Raw genomic sequence first — 20391 nt, forward strand, 5'->3', positions numbered from 1 at the left:
ATCGAAGGAATTAGAAAAGGCAATGAGAAAATAAAATATTTTTCTTTTGTAAATGATATGATAGTATATTTAGAGAATCCCAGAAAATCAACTAAAAAATACTTGAAATATTCAATAACTTTAGCAAAGTTTCAGTAAATAAAATAAACCCACATAAATCATCAGCATTTCTATATATTACCAACCAAGCCCAGAGGGCAGAAATAGAGAAATTACACATATAACTATAGACAATATAAAATATTTGGTAGTTTACTTGCCAAAGCAAATTCAGAAACTATGAGGACACAATTACAAAACATTTTTTACACAAAGTCAGATCTAAACAACTGGAAAAGTATCAATTGCTCATGGATAAAACAGTCTAATATAATAAAAATGTGAATTCTACCTAAATTAATTTACTTATACAGTGTCATAGTAATCAAATTATCAAAAATTATTGTCTAGAAATGATAAAAAGCAATAATAAAATTCATGTGGAAGAACAAAAGGTAAAAACTATAAAGGGAATTAATGACAAAAAATGTGAAGGGAAGTGACTTAAACTATCAGACCTAGATGGCCATCATCAAAATTCTTTGGTTCTGATTAAGAAACACAGTGGTGGATCAGTACAATAGATGTCATAGCATAAAATACCTCAGTAATCTACTGTTTAAATCCAATATGGCAGAACATAGGCATAAACCAATATCCAACACACCAAAATAAGGTTAAAATGTGTACATTATTTAAATATATATATATATATATGTATGTATGTATTTGCGTGTCAATTAAAAGAGAAAGGAATAATTCATTTACAGCAATTTATGACCAAAGAAGTGATAAATAATTTATAAGAAATATATGAGCCACAAAATAAATAATTTTGATTACAGTAAATTAAAAGGGGTTTGCAAATATAAAATCAATGCAACTGGCATAAGAAAGGAAGTAGAAATCAAGCAAACAAATTTTAGGACCAGTGTTTCTGATAAAGACTTCATTTCTCAAATAAATAGAGAACTGAGTTATTTTATAGGAATACAAGACATTCCCAAATTGATCCCTGATTCCAGGGTATGAAAAGGCAGTGTTTTAGATGAAAAAAAAAAAGCTATCTAGTCATATGAAAAAAACCTCCAAATCACTATTCATTAGAGAAATGTACCATATTTCCCCATCTATAAGAGTCACCTTTTTTTGAAAAATTTGGGATCTAAAAACTGGGAGTGTCTTATACAGTGGTTGTAGATTTTTTGACTTGCATTTCCAGCTTTTATACACTTGTTGTCTTTGTGTTCATTGTTTCACATTTGTTAGGTATATTAGGTGGTATTTTGCCACATTCTGCCCAGAAATGACTCAGAAAAGATTTTCATCCAGTGCTGAATTCAAGTTCAAAGTGATCCAGTTTGCCAAAGTGAATGGAAATTGTGCTGCTGAATGTCAGTTTGGTTCTTTTCCACCTAAGAAAATCATCAAAGCCTGACAATGGGAGCAAGAAACAATTCTGAAAACACCCTGGCAGAAGGCCAGGAGAGGTAAGGTAGCTAAATGGCCTGAGGTAGAGAGGGAATTGAAGAAAGGGATGAAAGAGCAAAGGTCCATTGGAGTTCCTGTGTCCACAGAGATGGTTCAGCAGGAGGCCAGAAGAATGGCTGATGAAAAAGAAATAACTGATTTCAAAAGAGGACGAGTGGTGCTTCAGGTTCATGAAACAGAATGGACTAGGCATGTGTCCATGCACCAGACTTGCCCAGGGAGTGCTTGTGGTCAACCCCAGACCAGAGCCCAGGCAGGAGAGCAAGCAGAGCCTCTTCTAAGACAATGATTCATCATCCAACACAGATGAGGACAAGCTCATGAATGGGAGTTTTGACAGTGATGAGGAGTTGTCTGAATTTTATGATGAATAAAACTTGATGTAACTTTATGTAATATATTCTTTTTCAAATTTCAGACCCCAAAATTAAGGGGCACCTTATACATAGGGAAATACATTAAATTAAAACAAATTTTGGGTACTACCTCATACCAATCACATTGGTTAATATCACAAACAATGGAAAATAATAAATTTTTGAGTACATTTGGGAAAACTGAGACACTATTATATTGTTGGTGGAGTTGTGAAGTGTTCCAACCATTTTAGAGAGCAATTTGGAACTATGCATACTCTTTGATCCTGCAATATCACTACTTGGTCTATATCTCAAAGATATCATTAAAAAAAGGAAAAAGCATCCACATGTACAAAAATATAGCAGTTCTTTTTGTGGTGGCAGAGAATTGGAAATTGAGTGGATAACCAATCAGTTGGGGAAAGATTTACTTGAAATAAAATACCATTCAGTGTGAAAAATTAAATATGTCTATATGCTCACTAAATAAAAAGAGGAGTTAAAGAGGTAAGGATGGAGGATGATGTAAAGGAATTTTGAAATACAAAGAGAAAGGGAAGAGCTCTTGGTGGGTGGACTCAATATTCTTAATGAAATAAGGGAAAAGGTCCTCAGCTAGAAGAGTGGGAAGTGCATTGCATGGGAAGCTTGGTAAAAGAAGTGATGGTTTGGAATAATAGTTAAGGGGAGTGGGATAGGGAAGCAATTAGGGAGGAGAAAGGTCACCTCATTGCAATGGGGACCAAGGTGAAATTCGATAGCATAAATTTATAGTAGAACCAGAGCAGGGTGACATATATTACTTTTTCCTTTCCTACCAGCATGAAGCCTCCCTGATATCAGAGTCTTCTTCAAAAATGAAGGACAAGGGGCAGAGCTTGGTGAAGAGTGGATAGAGCACAGGCCCTGGAGACAGGGGGCCTTGAGTTCAAATTCGGCCTCAGACGCTTGATTCTTATTACTATTTGACTTTGGGCACTTAACCCCATTACCTTGCACAAACAAAAATAAAAAACAAATAAAAAGAACAAAAGACAAATGCCATCATGACCAACATGAAAGTATGATGGTGGTAAATACATTAGGTTCTAGCAGGTTAAGTCAGTGATCAGCAAAGAAAGCAGTCAAAAGGTTTAAGAATAGATGAGGAAGTTTTGTTGAACTCTTACTATAGAATTGAGATTAAAGGGGAAAGAATATGAATCTAGTGCAGGGTTAATGACTTGGAAAACCATCAAGGGATGGATACACTGAAAATCATGATGAAGAAGAAGAATTCCTTCACAAGTGATATGGAAGAGAAACAGTGATAGAATGTACTGATTAAATATAAAAATTCAGAAATCTCAATCATGGTAGTAGAGCATTTGTTGGTAATTGTAAGCCCAAGGATGCATGGCTAAAGAAGAATGAAGGACTAGGTCTTACATGTAAAGGGGATTGAATAATTGGGGTGTGAGCAGGGGTAGTGTTTGAAGTCATAATGTGGATGTTGATCTTCCTATGTATGTTAAAAGCAGGGCTTGGGTGAAGAGAACCACTATGATCCTGGTATATAACAAAGGAGTAAAGAAGACGTGAAAACCAGCCCATAACAACCACCATGAACTGCACACGATGATAAATTAGAGATGAGTCTCTAAGGAAAAGAGGTAGAGTGATAGACCCTCAGGAGTTTTTTCATTTTCCTAATTCAGAGCCTCAGTATTGAGCATCACCATTCATTGGGATTACATCCTTCCTCATGTTTACAAAATACATGACTGGAGCTTTTACATAACCCATCCTAAATATAGAACAGTGCTCACACATGCAGGGCAGCAGTCCATCGGTCGGCAGCAATAACTCTGCAGTGGGTATATAAAGACGATGGCTTCCATATGTCCAGGCCAGCCTCTCACTGAACTTGAGCTCAGCAGTGTTTACATCATACTAACATTTCCAACACTCCTGGCTGTGGAGCATGCGGTGCTTTGGTTTCTAAACAGACTCCATAGTGTTTTGCCCCACTCCCCCTTGGTTTGAAAGAAGAAACTGGAGGAAAGGGGAGATTGCTGGAATAGCTCCTGCTGTCTATTTGCAGACTAGGCTTGGACCAAATCAAAACTTTCCAAACATCTGTATACTGCTGTGGCAAAACCTTCAGGCCACTGCTTGTATGCCTCCTGCATTGTTAAAGAGGATGCTGGAGGAGGCTGTTTTTCTTTAGGGATGTGGAAAAGGGGAAGAGGAAAAGGGAACTTGTGTGGTAAAGGAAACCAGGTTACTTGTAAAGATGGACCTCCTCAAAGATGAATTTACCTAAAAAAGGGGGGGGGGAAGCTAGGGGGCATAGTGGATAAAGCACCGGCCCTGGAGTCAGGAGTACCTGGGTTCAAATGCAGTCTCAGACACTTAATAATTACCTAGCTGTGCAGCCTTGGGCAAGCCACTTAACCCCGTTTGCCTTGCAAAAACCTAACAAAAAAGATGAATTTAATGGGAACCACAAAACTCCAAAATAGAACTCATTTTCTTCCTCCTTAAGTCCCCATCTCCCTCCAACAACCCTGTTTCTTTTGGGGGCACCACCAAGGCTCCATTTACTGAGATTTCTTTCCAATCTCAGTCATCTTAATTCCTCCCCTTAGCCTCACTCCACGTGTTCAATTATGTTACCCACTACTATCCATTCCTTTCACTTTACACCACCATCTTATATCTGATCCTCTTCACCTCCCTTTTGCACTATTTCAAGACTCTCCTAAGTGCTCTCCCTACTGCCAATATGCCCCCTCTCTAAGCCATCCTCTAAAAAGCATCCATAGTCATTTTCATAAAGCAGAGATCTGGTCCCTCAAGGCCTTCAAGAGACTTCACTGAACCCCCTATTGCTTCAGAGATAAAATAGCAGTGCCCTAACCTGATATTGCCTGCTTGTTCCTGCCTTCCTTTCTAAACTTATTTGACATTACTGCCCTTCACACCTCATCTGGCCAGTCTGATCTACTTGCTATTCCTACTCATCTTTCTGCTCTTTTAAGTGTTCAGGCCATCCATCATGGATGGAATATTCTCTCTCCTCCCTTCCGTCTCTCCTAAACCTGAGCTTCCTTCAAGAAATAATTCACGTGCCACCTCCCACACCTCCCCAGGTGGTAGTGCTTACTCCACACTGAAATTATCCCAAATCCACTCCTTTTTTTATGTTCTATCTCTCCAGTAGAAAATAACTCATTGAGGGCAGAGAATGTTTTATTTTTATCTAACTGCAGCACTTAGCACTAGGTCTTGTACAAAAATATGCTGAATGAATACAGACATGTTGGTTTGAAATGGATTACAGAATTCAGGCAATCACTGGTCTTCCTACCTCCTTTTTATTAAAAATTCTCTTTTGGATTATTTTCCTCAAGGCATCCTCTCTACCAAACTCATACTGGGCCTCTTTTCTCTAGATGATCTTCCATTCCAAACTATTCTTTGAATTCATTAAGGGTTAGTTCATCTAATTATTCTATAATGAGCATGAGACCCTGCACATAGTGGAGACTGAATAAATATTTGATTGATTCAGTTAAAATGTTTCACACATTGAGAAGCAAAGTGGTAAAGTGAATTAGGAGGACCTGGGTTCAAATCCTTCCTCAGATACATATTAGCTGACATCATTGATTTAATTCACTGAGTCCCACTTTCCTCATCTGAAAAATGGGAGGGTTGGACTAGATAGATCTTTAATATTCCTTTTGGCTCTCCAACTATGATCAGATGTTAGAGATATATAAAATACAAATAAATTTGCCCTGAGCTCCCTCTTGGCCTCATTTCACAACCTACTGACATAATTGAGCATATCTCACTCTGCGTGGCCCCTTGCTTTGCCAAGGCAAATCCCTCTTTACACAATCTTGATAGATTGTCACTGTCATAATCCCTCTTTCCCTAATCTTCATTTTTTCCACGTTCTTTGATGCCTCTTTCATATAAAACAAATAAAAGTCCTAATTTATTCCTATCTCTGATATCTATAATTATACTTTTTTCCTTTTTCTCATCTAAAGTCCTTGAAAAAGACAGCCACAGTTGGTGCCTCTTTTCTCTACTTACCTTCTCTTCTAAATCTAACAAAATTTTGGTTTTCCATCTCATCATTCAATGAAAACTGACCTTTCCAAGTCACCAATGGCCTCAATCAACAAATTCCCAACTGTCTTTTCTCAGTCCTCAATCTCTTGAACCTCTCCACAGCCTATGAATCATCTGACCATCCTCTCCTGGATATTTTCTATTCCATGGCTTTTCACGACACAGCTATCTCTTGGTTCTCTTCTACCCTGACCATTCCTTTTCAATTCCCTTTGCTGGAGTAGTATCTAGGTCACACCTACTAAATTTGGTTGCTCCCCAAGGCTCTGCCCAGGGCCTACATATCATACATATAGACCTTAATTATCATCTTTATGGAAATAGATTCCTAGATCTATTTATTTCTCTTCTAATCTCTAGTCCTAAGACTGCTTATTGACTGTTTCAAACTGGATATGCTAAAGGAATCCCAAACTCAAAATGCCCAAAAATAAATTCACTTCTTTCCCCTAGAAAACTCCCCAATTCCAACTCTTTTGTTATACTTGAGGATATCATCATTCTCCTAATCAGGTTAGCAAGTTGGGTGTAATCCTTGACTCTTCATAATTATTCACCCCATATATCCTATCCTTGCCATATATTTTCAAGCTTACCTTCACATCATATCTCCTGAATATCTCTTTCTCTCCAACCACATAGCCACAACCCAAGTTCAGCCTTCTTCACCCATCTTAAACTTCTATAATATCCTTCTAAACCTTGTCAGGTTCAATTTTTCCCTCAATATAATTCATCCTCCACTCTACTCAAAATAATTAAAAAAATATATAATTAACAATTTTACCCTATTGAACAAATTCAAATGCCTTCCTATTGCCTCTAGGATAAAATAAAATTCCCATGGTTTGGTATTTAAATTTCATCACAAACTTGGGAACTCTGGAAATTTGAGTTATCTAAACTAGCAACTGCCAAAGTTGGTGCTTCTCAAGATACTATCTGCTTGGGGGTTGAATCAAGCAGCACGATGTCTGGAGAATTTGAAATATACTCTCAATGATACAGAAAATTGGCTTTAAGAGTAATACCACAGAGATTCCATTTGCAAGTGATTTTGCAAGCTCATGTCTCCCACTTCCATGTGCTTCTGTTAGAATTTGCTATTGCCATTCCTTTGTAGGAAAGAAATTCCTTTCCCTTGTCACACTTTTTAAGATCACAGACGGGAAAAAGTTGACAGCGTGTTCCAGATATGAAAGCTCCAAATAGAACAATCCACTTATCTTTATAAACCAAAAAGAAGAGCAACTGGTTTTTCAGTCAACCAATTGTTAGTAATTGTAGCCATTCCAATAAATTTGATTGGGGGACTCTTCAATTTGATCAATGTATTGTAATTATATCTAATTCAAAGGAGAACTCCACAATTGGATCAGAGATGTCCATCCATGGTCATTCTCTCATCTCATACCATATATATTCATAAATGTATTTTCTTGTCCTATTGTTGAACTGATTAAGTACAGAAAATCTAGAAATGGCCATAGAGATCATCACAAGTTCATAAATTGAGGATTAGAAAGGACTTTAGGGTTAGTTCAATCACCCCATTTTATAGTTACAAAATGAAAGGTGATATGACAGATGCTGGTAGGAATAGGCCTATGTTGAGGATTTGATGCCTAACTCCCTTCAAATGGGATTATATTTGCAAAGTGCATATGGCTCATAGTGATTGCTTAAGAAATGCTTTCTTCCTTCACTTTCTGCTACTAGCAGACCTCAGTTTACTACTTCAAAAGGTGTATGGTATGATTACTGTGTTTACACCAATCTTAACCTCTCTATACTTAAAGAAATGGTTTTGTGATTTGCTATAGCTAACCTTCTCAGAATAAATGTTTCCAAGATGAATCCAACTTTCTTCTTCTGATCAAAACAAAGTCCACTGGAAGGGCTGGATTCAAAGTCTTCCTTGTCTGGAAGAACCTCTCAGATTTCCTCCTCTATGGGCACAGTCTTTATGAATTCCTTCAAGCACGTATTCATACTAGGATAAGACTGAATGGAGATAGAGTGCCTTCATATGCACAATAGTCATGTCCAGAATTCATCTTTTAGGATACCATATGTACACTTCTATTTCTCCCATCACAAGTCTATTTTATGATGTTTCAGTATGCAAATGCATTGCTATAAATAATACTATAGAGAATTTACTCTACTACAAATTACCATATAAATTACGATGATATTTACTGCAGTGTCTCAAGAATCCTGAGCTTACCTGTGTGCCCACCTTGTATATGGCACAGCCTTTATACAGAGTATAAAGGTAAAAGGTCTTCATGAGTAGCTGTGGTCCCAAACCCCATCACCTTGAAGTCAACTTAGTGATGAGTATCAGAAGTTATGCAGGCTAGACCTTGGAAGACAAACACACACCCATCACTGGGCTAGAGCGCTAAACCTTTGCATAGCGGCAGGTCCTGATAAGCTACTGGGATTCCCAGCACTGATTTTGTGAGAGTCTGCAGTCCATCTTGCCATGAGGAGACACAAAGTCAGGGGTGGGGTAGTAGAGGGAGGTTTTAGTAGAAAAAAATTATCTGTGTATATAAGCATATATATAATATACATATTATATATATGTATAATATACATAATATATATATATATATAACTACTGAATTTCTCTATGTATAAGACACTCCTATATATGACTCACCTTAAATTTGAGGTACGAAATTTGAAAAAAAAAGTATTACATAAAGTTATTGAACTCAAGTTTTATTCATCATAAAATTCATACAACATATCACTGTCAAAACTCCCATCCATGAGTTTGTCCTTATCTGTGTTGGATGATGAATCACTGTCATAGGAGAGACTCTGCTGGCTCTCCTGCCTGGCTCTGGTCCAGGGTTGACCATAAGCTCTCCCTAGGTAAGTGTAGTGCATGGACACATGCTAAGTCCATTCTGTTTCATGAACCTGAAGCACTCATTGTCTCCACCTTGGAAATCAGTCACTCCTTTTTCATCGGTCATTCTTCTGGCCTCCTGCTGAACCATCTTTGTGGACACAGGAATTCCAATTGCCCTTTGCTCTTCAATCTATCTCTTCAATTTCGTCTCTACATCAGGCCATTTGGCTACCTTACTTCTTGTGGCCTTCTTCTGACAGGGCATTTTCAGTCAGATTTCTTCTTCCCAGAGCCAGGCTCAGATTGCTTTCTCAGTTGGAGGAGAACCAAACTGACATTCAGCAGCATGATTTCCATTCACTTTTGCAAACTGTATCCCTTTCAGCTCGAATTCAGCATTGGACAAAAATCTGGTCCGAATCATTTATGGACAGAATGTGGCAAAATGTCACTTAATATACAGGTAACAAATGTGAAACAATGAGCGCAAAAAGAACAAGCATGAAAAAGTTGGAAATGCAAGTCAAAAAATCTACAACCACTGTATAAGACACTCCCAGCTTTTAGACCCCAAATTTTTCAAAAAAAGATGAGTGTCATACATGGGGAAATATAGTATCTTTTTGTTTGTATGCAGCTAGGTGCTAGGGCAGCTAGGTGGCACAGTGCATAGAACACTGGCCTTGGAATCAGGCGGATGAAAGCTCAGGGGCTCGGAGTGAAGGAGCCTCAGATACTTGCCACTTACTAGCTGTGTGACCTTGGGCAAGTTACTTAACCCTGATTACCTGGCATCCAGGGTCAACTCCAGTCATCCTGATTCATATCTGGCCACTAGAATGGAGAAAGTGAGGCTGGTGACAACACAGCATCCTCCTCACTCAAATCCAATTCATGTGCTTGTCATGACATCATCTCCCTGATGCTATGGCCTTCTTTGGAAATGAAAGACAAACATTTGTGTGTATATACTTACATACGCATACAAACACATATTGTATGTATATATGAGCATGTCTGTGTGGTTTGTATCTGCACAATCATTCCCATTCCCCCCCATCTCCTCTTCTAGATTGCACTATTTGTCAGCACCATACTGTCACTGGTTTACAAAATCTCCTTTGCTACTGACTCCTTCCCTACTATCTATAAAACACACCCATGACTCTATATCAAAACAAAAAAAACAGAAAACCCTGTCACATGATCCATTTATCCCTATCATCCTTTATCTTCTGTTTTGTATGACTAGAGTGTTTGAAAAGACTATTAACAAAAGTGCCTCCACTTTCCCTCTCACTTTGTCCTCAGTACCTTACGATCTTGCTTCTGACCCCATCATTCTACCCAGACTACTCTCTCCAAATTTACCACTGTTGTCTAGGATGCCAAATTCAATGGCCTGTTTTCTATACTTAATCTTTTTATCTCTGAAGCCTCTGGTACTGATGATCCATCTCCCCCCAAAATATTCACTTCTATCAATGTTTTCAGGACATGGCTGTTTTCTGATTTTTCCTCTGACATATTGGACCACTAACTCTAACTATTCTTTGCTGGAATTTCACCCAAGTCAATCTCTGAAAATGGGAATGACAGTCTCTGTCCTATGTTCTTTTCTCTTCTCTTCCTATACTTTATCACTTGGTGATCTTATCGGCTCTATGCTGATTTTCAAATCTACCTAACCTATCCTAACCTCATTTCTGGTCTCTGATCTCACAATTCCAAATGCCTTTAGGACAACTCAGATGAATGTCAAGTAGATATTTTGACCTCAATATGTCCAAAAGTGAATTTAGCTTTCCTCCTAACCCACCCCCCACTGGAAGTTCTCTATTATTCTCAAGGGCACTAGCATCCTCCCAGTACCTCAGGCTATAAATATTATATCAATTTAATAATAGAATCAGTATTTATTATGTAGTATTAAATATTATAATGCTATAATAATATATTAATAAAGGTATTATATGTAGATATGTATATTTATGTATATATATATACATCCAAATATGTATAAGTATGTATATGTATGTGCATGTATGTATGTGTGGATAAAACCTAGATATTATCCTTGACTCTTCATGAACTTTAATCACTCCAATATCCAAAGTCTATCCATTTGACCTTTGCACTATTACTTGAATATGTCCCCTTCTCTCCTCTGACACTGTCCCAACCTTGGTGATAGTTCTCATCACCTCACACCTGGACTCCTGCAAGTGCTCCTGGTGGGTCTGCCTGCTTCAAGTCTCTTCCCAAACCAATTCAACCTCTATTTAGTCACCAGAGTGATTTTTACCTAAAGCACAGGTCTAACCATGTCATTCCACCTACTCAATAAAATTGTAGTTGTTCCCCATCATCTCTAGGATCAAATAAAATTGTGTTTGTAATTACAATTCCTTCATAGACTGCCCCATCACCTCCCAGTCTTCTCAGATTTATTGCCCACCATATACTTTTAGTTTTAGTGACACTGGCATCCTTGGCCACAAAGAAACTTCATTGCTTAGCTCCAGGCAGTTGTTCTGGCTTCTCCCATCCCTGAAATACTGGCCCCCCAACTCTTCCTCCCTCCCCCTACCCCCATCTCTCTCTGTGTCTCTGTCTCTCACTCTGGCTCTGTCTGTCTCTGTGTCTATCTCCATTTCTCTCTCTGCCTACTGGCTTTCCTGGTCTCTTTCACATGTCCCAACTAAAATACAACCTATTGTGGGAAATTTTCCCCACTGCTCTTAATTCTTCTGCTTTTCCTTTCTTAATTATTTCCTCTTTTCTGAATATAACTTCATTCTCAGGCTATGTTTACTTTTTGTCTCCCCTACTAGACTGTAAGCTTCTTGGAGGCAGAGACTGTTTTTGCCTCTTTTTGTATCCCTAGTGCTTAGCATAGTACATGGCTCATAAAAGCACTTAATAATTATATACTGGCTATTAACTATTAAAATGATAGGAAAGATTTACCAATTTCTGCTGCCTCCAGTCTGTCTCATTTCATCTGGTGCTTGGATTGGGAGAACAGAGTTTGTAGAATGTCATCCTATATCCTCATTTATTGAGTAGAAACCACATACACATCCCAAAGAGTCCTGGGAAGTTACTGGGGGAAAAACTAGACTTGGTGTATGAAAATAAAAAGTTTCCACAACTAGAATGTGCTACTCTAGAGAGCTAAGGGACCCTCTCCCCTCTGTTTTGAAGATCATCAAGCAAGAGGTAATTGTAAATTGTTGGGAAGATTGAAGTGGGCATGCTTGTTATGATAGAAGTAAAATATCATGGACATTAGAGATTTTTCATCTTTTTTTTTTTGGAGATTCTCTGATTCTGATCTTCAGATTCTTTCTCATTTCTCTCAGAGATTCTCCATGAGTCTTCCTAAAAAATGCCTTCCTTGAAGCATTAAATCCTGTTTCTGTTGCTGATTCAAGTTATTCCAGTGTCTTCATTTACCTTTGAGCAACCACTTCAACCAGTACATGACCCCTGAAGGAAGGAAGCCAGTCACTAATGCTTTACTAAAATCATCTCAAAAAATGGTGAATGTTGGTCATTTTGGCCAGTCCAATAACCCATATGACCAGGATTGTCCATGGCATTCAAACACCACTCTCTCTCAATCTTTCTCCTGGAAATCCATACTGAGAAATCCAACCACTTCTTAACATCTGGTATGAGGGGAAAAATATACATCATGATTGCCAGGAAAAGCAGCCTCTCACTAGCCTGGCTCCTGGACAGTATGGGCTGGCTCAGCAGTTGAGACTTGCTCCAGAATTGAATGGTGTTCCAGGAGCCCTACTCTTTGTGACAAGCTGTCGTTGGATTAGCTTAGCAAATGCCAGCCAGCCTGAGGATCTATGGCTTCTGTTCAAGATTCTAAAGACCTCAACCCCTCTGGGAGAAGTGGTTTTCTGGGCATGCCCCAGGCTCTTACTATGCTAGGTCAGGTTCTGTTCAGAGCTAATCCATTTGCAGTAGTTGAAAGTTAAGAACAAGGAAGGCATTGGAAAGATTCCCAGGCTTAGAATCCATTGAATAAAACTTGAGAAAAAATGAAAAAAGGGCATTTAAATCTGTATCACAAGAAGCAACGTATGGAACACTATCTATGTCCATTCCTCTTTGAACCTCTGAAGCATTTTATTCTTATTTGGCCAAGTATCACCATATCTGGTAGCAAAGACAATCAGCCCATGCCTAGACTGGCTCTTTTGGGATCCTCCAAGGGCAACCCTGCCAAAGTTATTATTTAGATGACATTCATTTGGAATAAGTATAAGGTCTTATGTTTTGGTTCAAAAACTCAACAAACCAACAATAACTGCAATATGAGGAAGACAGGGTTAGTTTTTGGCTTTTATTCTGTGATTTTTAATAGACTGCAAATTTAATATGAAAGACTCAAAGGGTTAGAGATACAAACCTAGAAGGGATCTTAAAGGTCAGCTAATCTAACTCTTGTCAAAGAAATGACTTTCATTCCTCTATTCACTCAAAGACTAAAGCATAACTCTTTAATTTTTTTTTGATACATATGTTTATAATCAAGATACCATAGAAACTCCTGGAAGGTCAGAATAACCAGAATCTTTCCAAATAGTTGAACAAAGCTACCTAAAAATATTGGGGAAACAAAATGAAGGAATGGGTAAAGTAGAATCCAAAATGAGGGGTGAAATGAGGATACACTGAGAGCAGAGCATATATAAATACATCTTTAGAATTGCTAATAACATATATGGGCATATTCTAATTAGAACTGCTGAGAAAAAAACTGAAAGTTTCTCTTTTACACAGAAAAAGGGAAGATATGAGAAGATATAATAATCAATAAATATTATTAAGTACCTATTATATGGCAGATAACTGTAAGAGCTAGTGAATGGACAACCAAAAATTACACAAGTTAAAAAAAAAAAAACCAAGCCATTCTTTGTTCTCCCTGGATATAAGGGCTTTTCCCCAGAGTCCTCCAGGGCTAGAGTGATTAAGAGCCTTTTGTACTCATTCTAACTTTTAGAAATACAACAAAATATCAGGCCTTTAATTAAATGATCCTAATCTCCCGCTCCCATATCTCTCATATGAAAGGTGAGAAAACTGAAGCATAGGGGGGCTAATTGAGTTACCCAAAGTTCTACAAATAGGCATGGTGGACAGGTTTTTAACCCAGGCTCTTTAACTCCAGAGTCAGAGCTCTTTCTACTGGGTCCCATCCAGTAATGTGTATAAAAAAGACAAGTTGCTTTGGGAGGTCTAGTTTTGTGGAATAAAGGCACATTAATCCTGTTGTTCTCAACTCTGGGCAGACTATAACTGGAGTATGCATGTTCTTCAGTTCTGATCCCCTTTTTTCTAAAATCAGTACAACCCTGGAGAATTTCAAGAGGACAATCACAGTGGCCTAAGACCTTAGGATCATGACATGTGAGATCTCCTTGAAGGAAATGAGGACATTTAGTCTTGAGACTCAAGTGTCTGAAAAGTGATTATAAGGAAATGACTAAATTTGATTGGTTTGGTCCCAATGAGAAGAACAGGGAGCACCGGTCAAAAGCTGGGAAAGGCTTATTTTATCTCAATGTTGGGGGAAAAAAACCATTGCAATAATTGAAGCTATGCCAACATGGAGTAGGCCATCTTGGGAGGTCATGGGTTTTCCTTCCCTGGTGCAAAGTCTGGATAACCACTGGTGTCTCAGATTGAAATGGGGAGATGATGCATTAGACTGGAAGGCCACTGTTTTTCAATTCTGAAATTCTATTATAAGAGGGGGGCCTCAGTGAGACATTAGCAAAGCTAAATGTTTTATTGATTCTAGGAGACATTGAAATGTAAACATAAAAAAATTCAGATTAAAATCTCCCTGGTGTTATGGTCTTCTTTAAGAAAGGACAAACTTCACTCTCCCACCTTATTCACCCTGCTCAAACCCCATCCTCCATCAGAAGTCGAGCTTCATCTCTCAAATTCTAGTTCCTTCTGCCTGTCAATTTTACTCAGTTTATCTGGTTTATAGTTTGTCTGCCCAGAATTGTGTTCATTTTGTTGCCCCCATAGACTGTGGCCTCCTGAAGAGCAGAGACTCTTTTGCCTTTCGATCCCAGACTTCCTGGTCCCAATCCCCTATATTATATTATTTCATCCTGTAACTTCCCTCCCCTCTTGAGGCCTACTGAGCCTAGAAAATTCAGCCACCCCTGTAGCCTTCTTCCTGGGGAGTATCCCTATGCAAGGGCTGCCCCCTACTCCCTTTGATGAGTGTCTTCTGGCTACTTCTGGACTTACAAACTAGATAAGGAGTCTCTCCCCACCTCCTCAGATCGCTCCCCCACTCACATACATATATGTATGTACATACATACACACATACACACACACACACACACACACACACAAACACACACACACCCATCTATTTCTTTTCAGCTTCATATTGTGTATTGTCTTTCTTCAATGGATGGTAACACCCTAGAGGGCAGGGCTTTTTGTTTGGATATGAATCCCTAGCACAGTGTCTAACACATTTTGATATTATTCAGTTTCTTTTTAATCCTACTCTCTGTGACTCTATTGGGGTTTCCTTGGCAGAGTCCTGGAGTGATTTTTGCCATTTTCTTCTCTTGTTCAATTTACAGGAAACTGAGGCAAACAGGATGAAGTGACTTGCCCAGCTAGGAAGAGTCTGAGGTGAGATTTGGACTCAAGAAAACAAATCTTCCTGACTTCTAGTTCAGCAATCTACCCACTGTATCACCCGGCTGCCCATGACACAGAATAAATGCTTGTTTCCTCTTTCCTTCCCTTCATTCTTTTCTTCCTTCCTTCACATCACCAGTGTCTGGAACATAGTGATGATGTTGTCCTTCATCTTAAAGGACCATGACATCAGGAAGGTGATGCACATGAACTGGATTTGAGTGAGGGAGATTATGCTAAGTCACCAGTCTCACTTTCTCCTCCAGAAGCATCTGGATTCAGTGTCCAGATATGAATCAGGACAACTGGAAATGTCCCTGGATGCCAGGCAATTGGGGCTAAGTGACTTGCCCAAGGTCACACAGTTAAATGTCTGAGGCCACATTTGAACTCAGGACCTCCTAACTTCAGAGTCTGAGCTCCACCTTCAAACTGTCCCTGACAGATGTAGGTACTTAATAAATGCTCACTGATTATTATTATATAAATGTTTATTGATGGGCTGAAATACTTTTGCTAACTATTAGAATAAAAGCCTTTGCTAAAATAAATAAATAAATAAATAAAATAAAAATAAAAACCTAGCTCCATCTACTGCCAAGTTGCTTAAGAAAAGCATCCAATGGGGACCTTTTGAGCTAGTTTTTAGGAGGCTAGCCACCTTTAGGGCTACACCTCAAATCTGGAAAGTAATAGGAACCACTCCACTGGGGTTCCAACTTGCCAGTAGCTGTGTGAGTTGAATGAGTCTAAGGGGGACAGTACAAAGGGGAGCTCATTCAAAATGTTTCCACCCCCTCCAATTTTCTGAGTCCCACTCTTTTCAGCTCTAGTCAAGATGCTCCAGGATGGATTCTCCCTCTTGGCTCCCCTAATTAGTTCTGAGCTAACTTGTGTAGAGGGGACCATGTCTGTCCTGAGAATTGTTGTGGTAGAGCAAATTTAACAACCTGCAGGTTTGGATAACTGATACGGATAATGAATTCCTAGAACTGGGGTGGTGTGCTCGTGGGGAGTCAGAGGTCACCTAGTTAAGAGAAGGGCTCCAGGAATTAAGAAAAGGAGAGTGAGAGCACTTTGTAAGATACTAATGGAACTTAGGGGAACAGAAAAGTGAGTTCCTGGTTATAAAAGGAAGATTTTTTTGTGTCATTTAATGATATGGACCTTTCCAAACTCCCTGATAGTTTCAGGTGAAAATCAATTATCATACCTTTTTCATAAGATGAGAGGAATAAGGGAAGCTCCATCATGGGCTTTACAAATATCATTTGATCCTCTCAACAATCCTGGGAAATAGATGTTGTAATTATCCCCATTTTATAGTTGAGGAAACTGATAGACAGGGGAAATGACTTGCTCAGGGTTACACAGCTAGTAAGATTTGAAGGCAGGTCTTCCTGACTCCAGGCCCAACATGCTACCCCCTATATCACTAGCTATTAGGTATTTTAAGAATATTGATTCAATTAATCAATTAGAGACTATCTGGTCACAGATTACTTGAACTATCTGGCCACAGATTATTTGAGCTTAAAGGGAAAGTCTTCCATCATACTTTGAATAGCTTCAGATATCATGTCTCCTACTTTTCACATTATACAATATGGCACCACCATGGAAGTCCAGGACTAAGAAAAGGACCACATTCCCTTTAGGAAGAAATTTAAGATACATGGTATAGAAATGTGATTGAAGGACTACGGCAGTGGCAGGAAATCTTTAGGGTGCTGCTTTTATAACTGTTCAGTCTGAAATCTTCAACACTGAAGGCACATGGTAAGGATATTTGTGGAGAGGAGAAGAGCAAGAGGATAATGGTGTCATTCCAAAAGAAGCTTATGCCAGAGAGAGTGAGATGGAGACAGAAAGAGGCAGAGAGAGAGAGAGAGAGAGAGAGAGAGAGAGAGAGAGAGAGAGAGAGAGAGAATCTGTAGGGGAGGGGTCCTACCTACCATTCAATGAGAGGGGGGGTGCCTTGAATTTGAAACTTGGGTGGAAAATAACATTGCCTTTAAAGAAGCAGAGCAATATAATATTTCAAGAAGTAAAGGAGACTGGATTGAAGAATGTATTCAAAGTATACAAGTGTCAAAGCAAATCTATTTGGTCTTAAAAAGAAACAAAAGTGGCTGAAGTGTGATTGGTTGCTAGACAAAGAAAACCAATTTCTGAAAGATTCCAGACTGAAAGAAATAACATAACTAGATAAAATTCAGTTCATTCTTGCTCCAGGACATCATCTGCTACGTGGGCTACAGAAACAAGGAAAATTCATTTCCTTGCTGGTCTTTTTAAATGTAATTAAAGTCTTCATGCCTCCCACCCATTCCTTGAGTGGGTAAGGTTTATTTTCCTTTAGGTATTCCTCTTTATATTTCACCATTAAGGAAAAAAAAAAGAAAAATTTTCCCTAGAAATCCATTAGCTATGACTGAAGTCCCAATGAGCACTCTTCTTACCCTATTATCCAATGGTCTTTCCAGTTCTGAATGTCATAGGCCCTTAGGATCACAGGATAACCATGGAATTGACCTTAGAGATCATTTCTCTCAGCTCCTTTAGAAGGTTGATGAGTGAAGCCTGGACAAGCAGGATTTGAGCAAGGTCATGTAAGTAATAAGATGCCAACCCTTGTCTGGGTCCTTTCACTGAGAGATCCTTTCACTAATTTAACAATTTTACATGGGCATGTTCATACCTACATGCTCACTCATGTCATATAAACATGCCTTACGTGTGTGTGTACACATACAATTGCTCCAGTTGTTGGGAGCTCCTCTTCTTTTCAGAACCCTTCAGTCACTATTATTGGACAAAAAAAAAAGCTCTTGATTCACCACACAAAGATAAAGAAAACGTGAAGGTCAACAATAAAACAAAGGAAAAAGTCACAAGGGAATCTGTTTCCCAATGCAAAGAGCATCAGGAAGGGGGCAACATGTGTTGTCTCAGTAAAGACACCAACCCGGCCCATTCTCTCTGTGTCTGTCTGTCACACACACACACACACACACACACACACACACACCGCATATACACTCACATTGATTCTGATTTCCTCTCCTTACCTAGCATTAATACTTTGCAGATTAAACCAGGCCTGGTTCAATCGATGTTTTCCTTTCCTTTCAGAGAAAACCATTCATCCATTCTGCCCTTCAGTCTTCCACGTGTCCCACGAGCCCCTGGGGAGGAGCGCGGGGTCCTGGCTGGGACGGAGGGGTCCGACTCGTGCGCCCCGGTTAGCGGCTGCGCCACAGCCGGCCGCGGCCCCGCGGGCAGCTCGGGGCTCCCCACCTGCCTGGCCACGGAGCCCGAGGGGGCTCGGCTGTATGTTAGGCCCCTGGGCCGCGGAGACAGCCCGCGCTACGGCCGCGGGGCCCGGCCTGGCGGACTTGGGGCCGCATGCACAGCCACGGGGGCCGGCGCGCGGCCTCCTGGCCCGGGCTGGGGCCGCCCTGGGCGCTCGCCCCGCGGCGGGGGGAGGGGAGGGCGGGCGCCGGGCCCCGCGGCCTGGCGGGCGGCGCGCATGCGTAGGAGGGCACGTGCCGCCCCGCGCCTGCCTCCTCCAATCAGCGCCTGTCCCGCGTCACGCTCCGGCGGCCCGCAGCCCGGGCCTGGGGCAGCGCGGGCCCCGCCGGGCCCAGAAGGTGCCCCCCGCCCCCCGCGAGAAGGTGCGGCATGGGGGCGCCACAGGCCCGGCCCGCCGCCCCTGCGAGGAGGAGCCTCCATGGGGAGGCCGAGCCCGAGAGCGGCCCGACACCCCCGGGGCCCCTGACGAAGGCCGGCGCCACGTGGCAGGCCGCAGCCGCGAAACGGGGCCCGAGCCAACCAGGAGGGCGCGGACGTGTGGGGAGACGTGGCCGCTGTGGAAGGCGGCAGGCCGGCCAGGTGAGCACCTGCTGTATACCTGCCCAGAGGGGCGGGGCCCGGGGAAGGTGCTGGAAGGAAGGCCCCGCCCCTGAGGGGCAGACTGCCGCCGGAGCGGGGCCGCCGGGGCCGGAGCGGGGCCGCCGGGGCCGGAGCGGGGCCGCCGGGGCCGGAGCGGGGCCGCCGGGGCCGGAGCGGGGCCGCCGGGGCCGGAGCGGGGCCGCCGAGGCCGGGCAGGGAGCGGGGTGTGAGCGGGGGAGGGGCGGCCGTCCCGCCAACGTGAATCTATAAAACACAGAAAGGGAAAGAATGGAAGCAGCGCTGGGAAACTACCGCCCAGCGTCAGCCCCCAGAGAAGACTGACGTGAGCGCACCTGCTCCAGCTTCTCTCCCTCGGCGGGGGACTACGAGGGGAGCACGTTGTTTCTTACACCAGGAAAAAAAAATAATGACACAAAACCAAACAAAATCCGTTAGAAATGTAGAAAGGCCTTTGATATATAACAGGAAGCAAAATCATGAGAACAGCAATGTACATTTTAAAAGCCAGTCGTTAAAGGCTGCATTTACAGTCAGAACTTTGGTTCAAATCCCAACCCTGCTACCTGGTACCTGTGTGACCTTAGGTAGGTCATTTAATCTTTCTCTACCTCAGTTTCCTCAGCACAAAACAAAGGAATTGCAAGAGCTGGCTTCTAAGGTCTCTTTGAGCTCTCAATCCATGATCCTATGAACTAAAATACTCAGGGGGTGGCTAGGTGGTGCAGTGGATAGAGCACCAGCCCTGGAGTCAGGAGGAACAGAGTTCAAATCCGACCTCAGACACTTAATACTGACCTAGCTGTGTAACCATGGGCAAGCCACTTAAAGCCATTTGCCTTGCAAAAACCTAAAAGAAAATACTCTGATAGTTAAATTGCAGCT

At 41.0% G+C, this 20391-nt stretch overlaps 1 protein-coding gene across 3 annotated transcripts in view; it reads right to left on the reverse strand.

Annotated features, from left to right (window-relative positions):
- TPRG1 (tumor protein p63 regulated 1) overlaps positions 1 to 19034 on the reverse strand; it is a 378969-nt gene extending 359935 nt beyond the window's left edge. For all 3 annotated transcript variants that reach the window (XM_074190659.1, XM_074190658.1, XM_074190657.1), the window contains exon 1: positions 18666 to 19034. The gene's annotated coding sequence lies outside the window, so the exon portion shown is untranslated. The remainder of the gene's footprint in view (positions 1 to 18665) is intronic.
- Between the last annotated feature and the right edge of the window lie 1357 nt (positions 19035 to 20391).

This window comes from Macrotis lagotis, chromosome 6 (assembly GCF_037893015.1).
Source record: "Macrotis lagotis isolate mMagLag1 chromosome 6, bilby.v1.9.chrom.fasta, whole genome shotgun sequence".
Taxonomy (NCBI): Eukaryota; Metazoa; Chordata; class Mammalia; order Peramelemorphia; family Peramelidae; genus Macrotis; species Macrotis lagotis.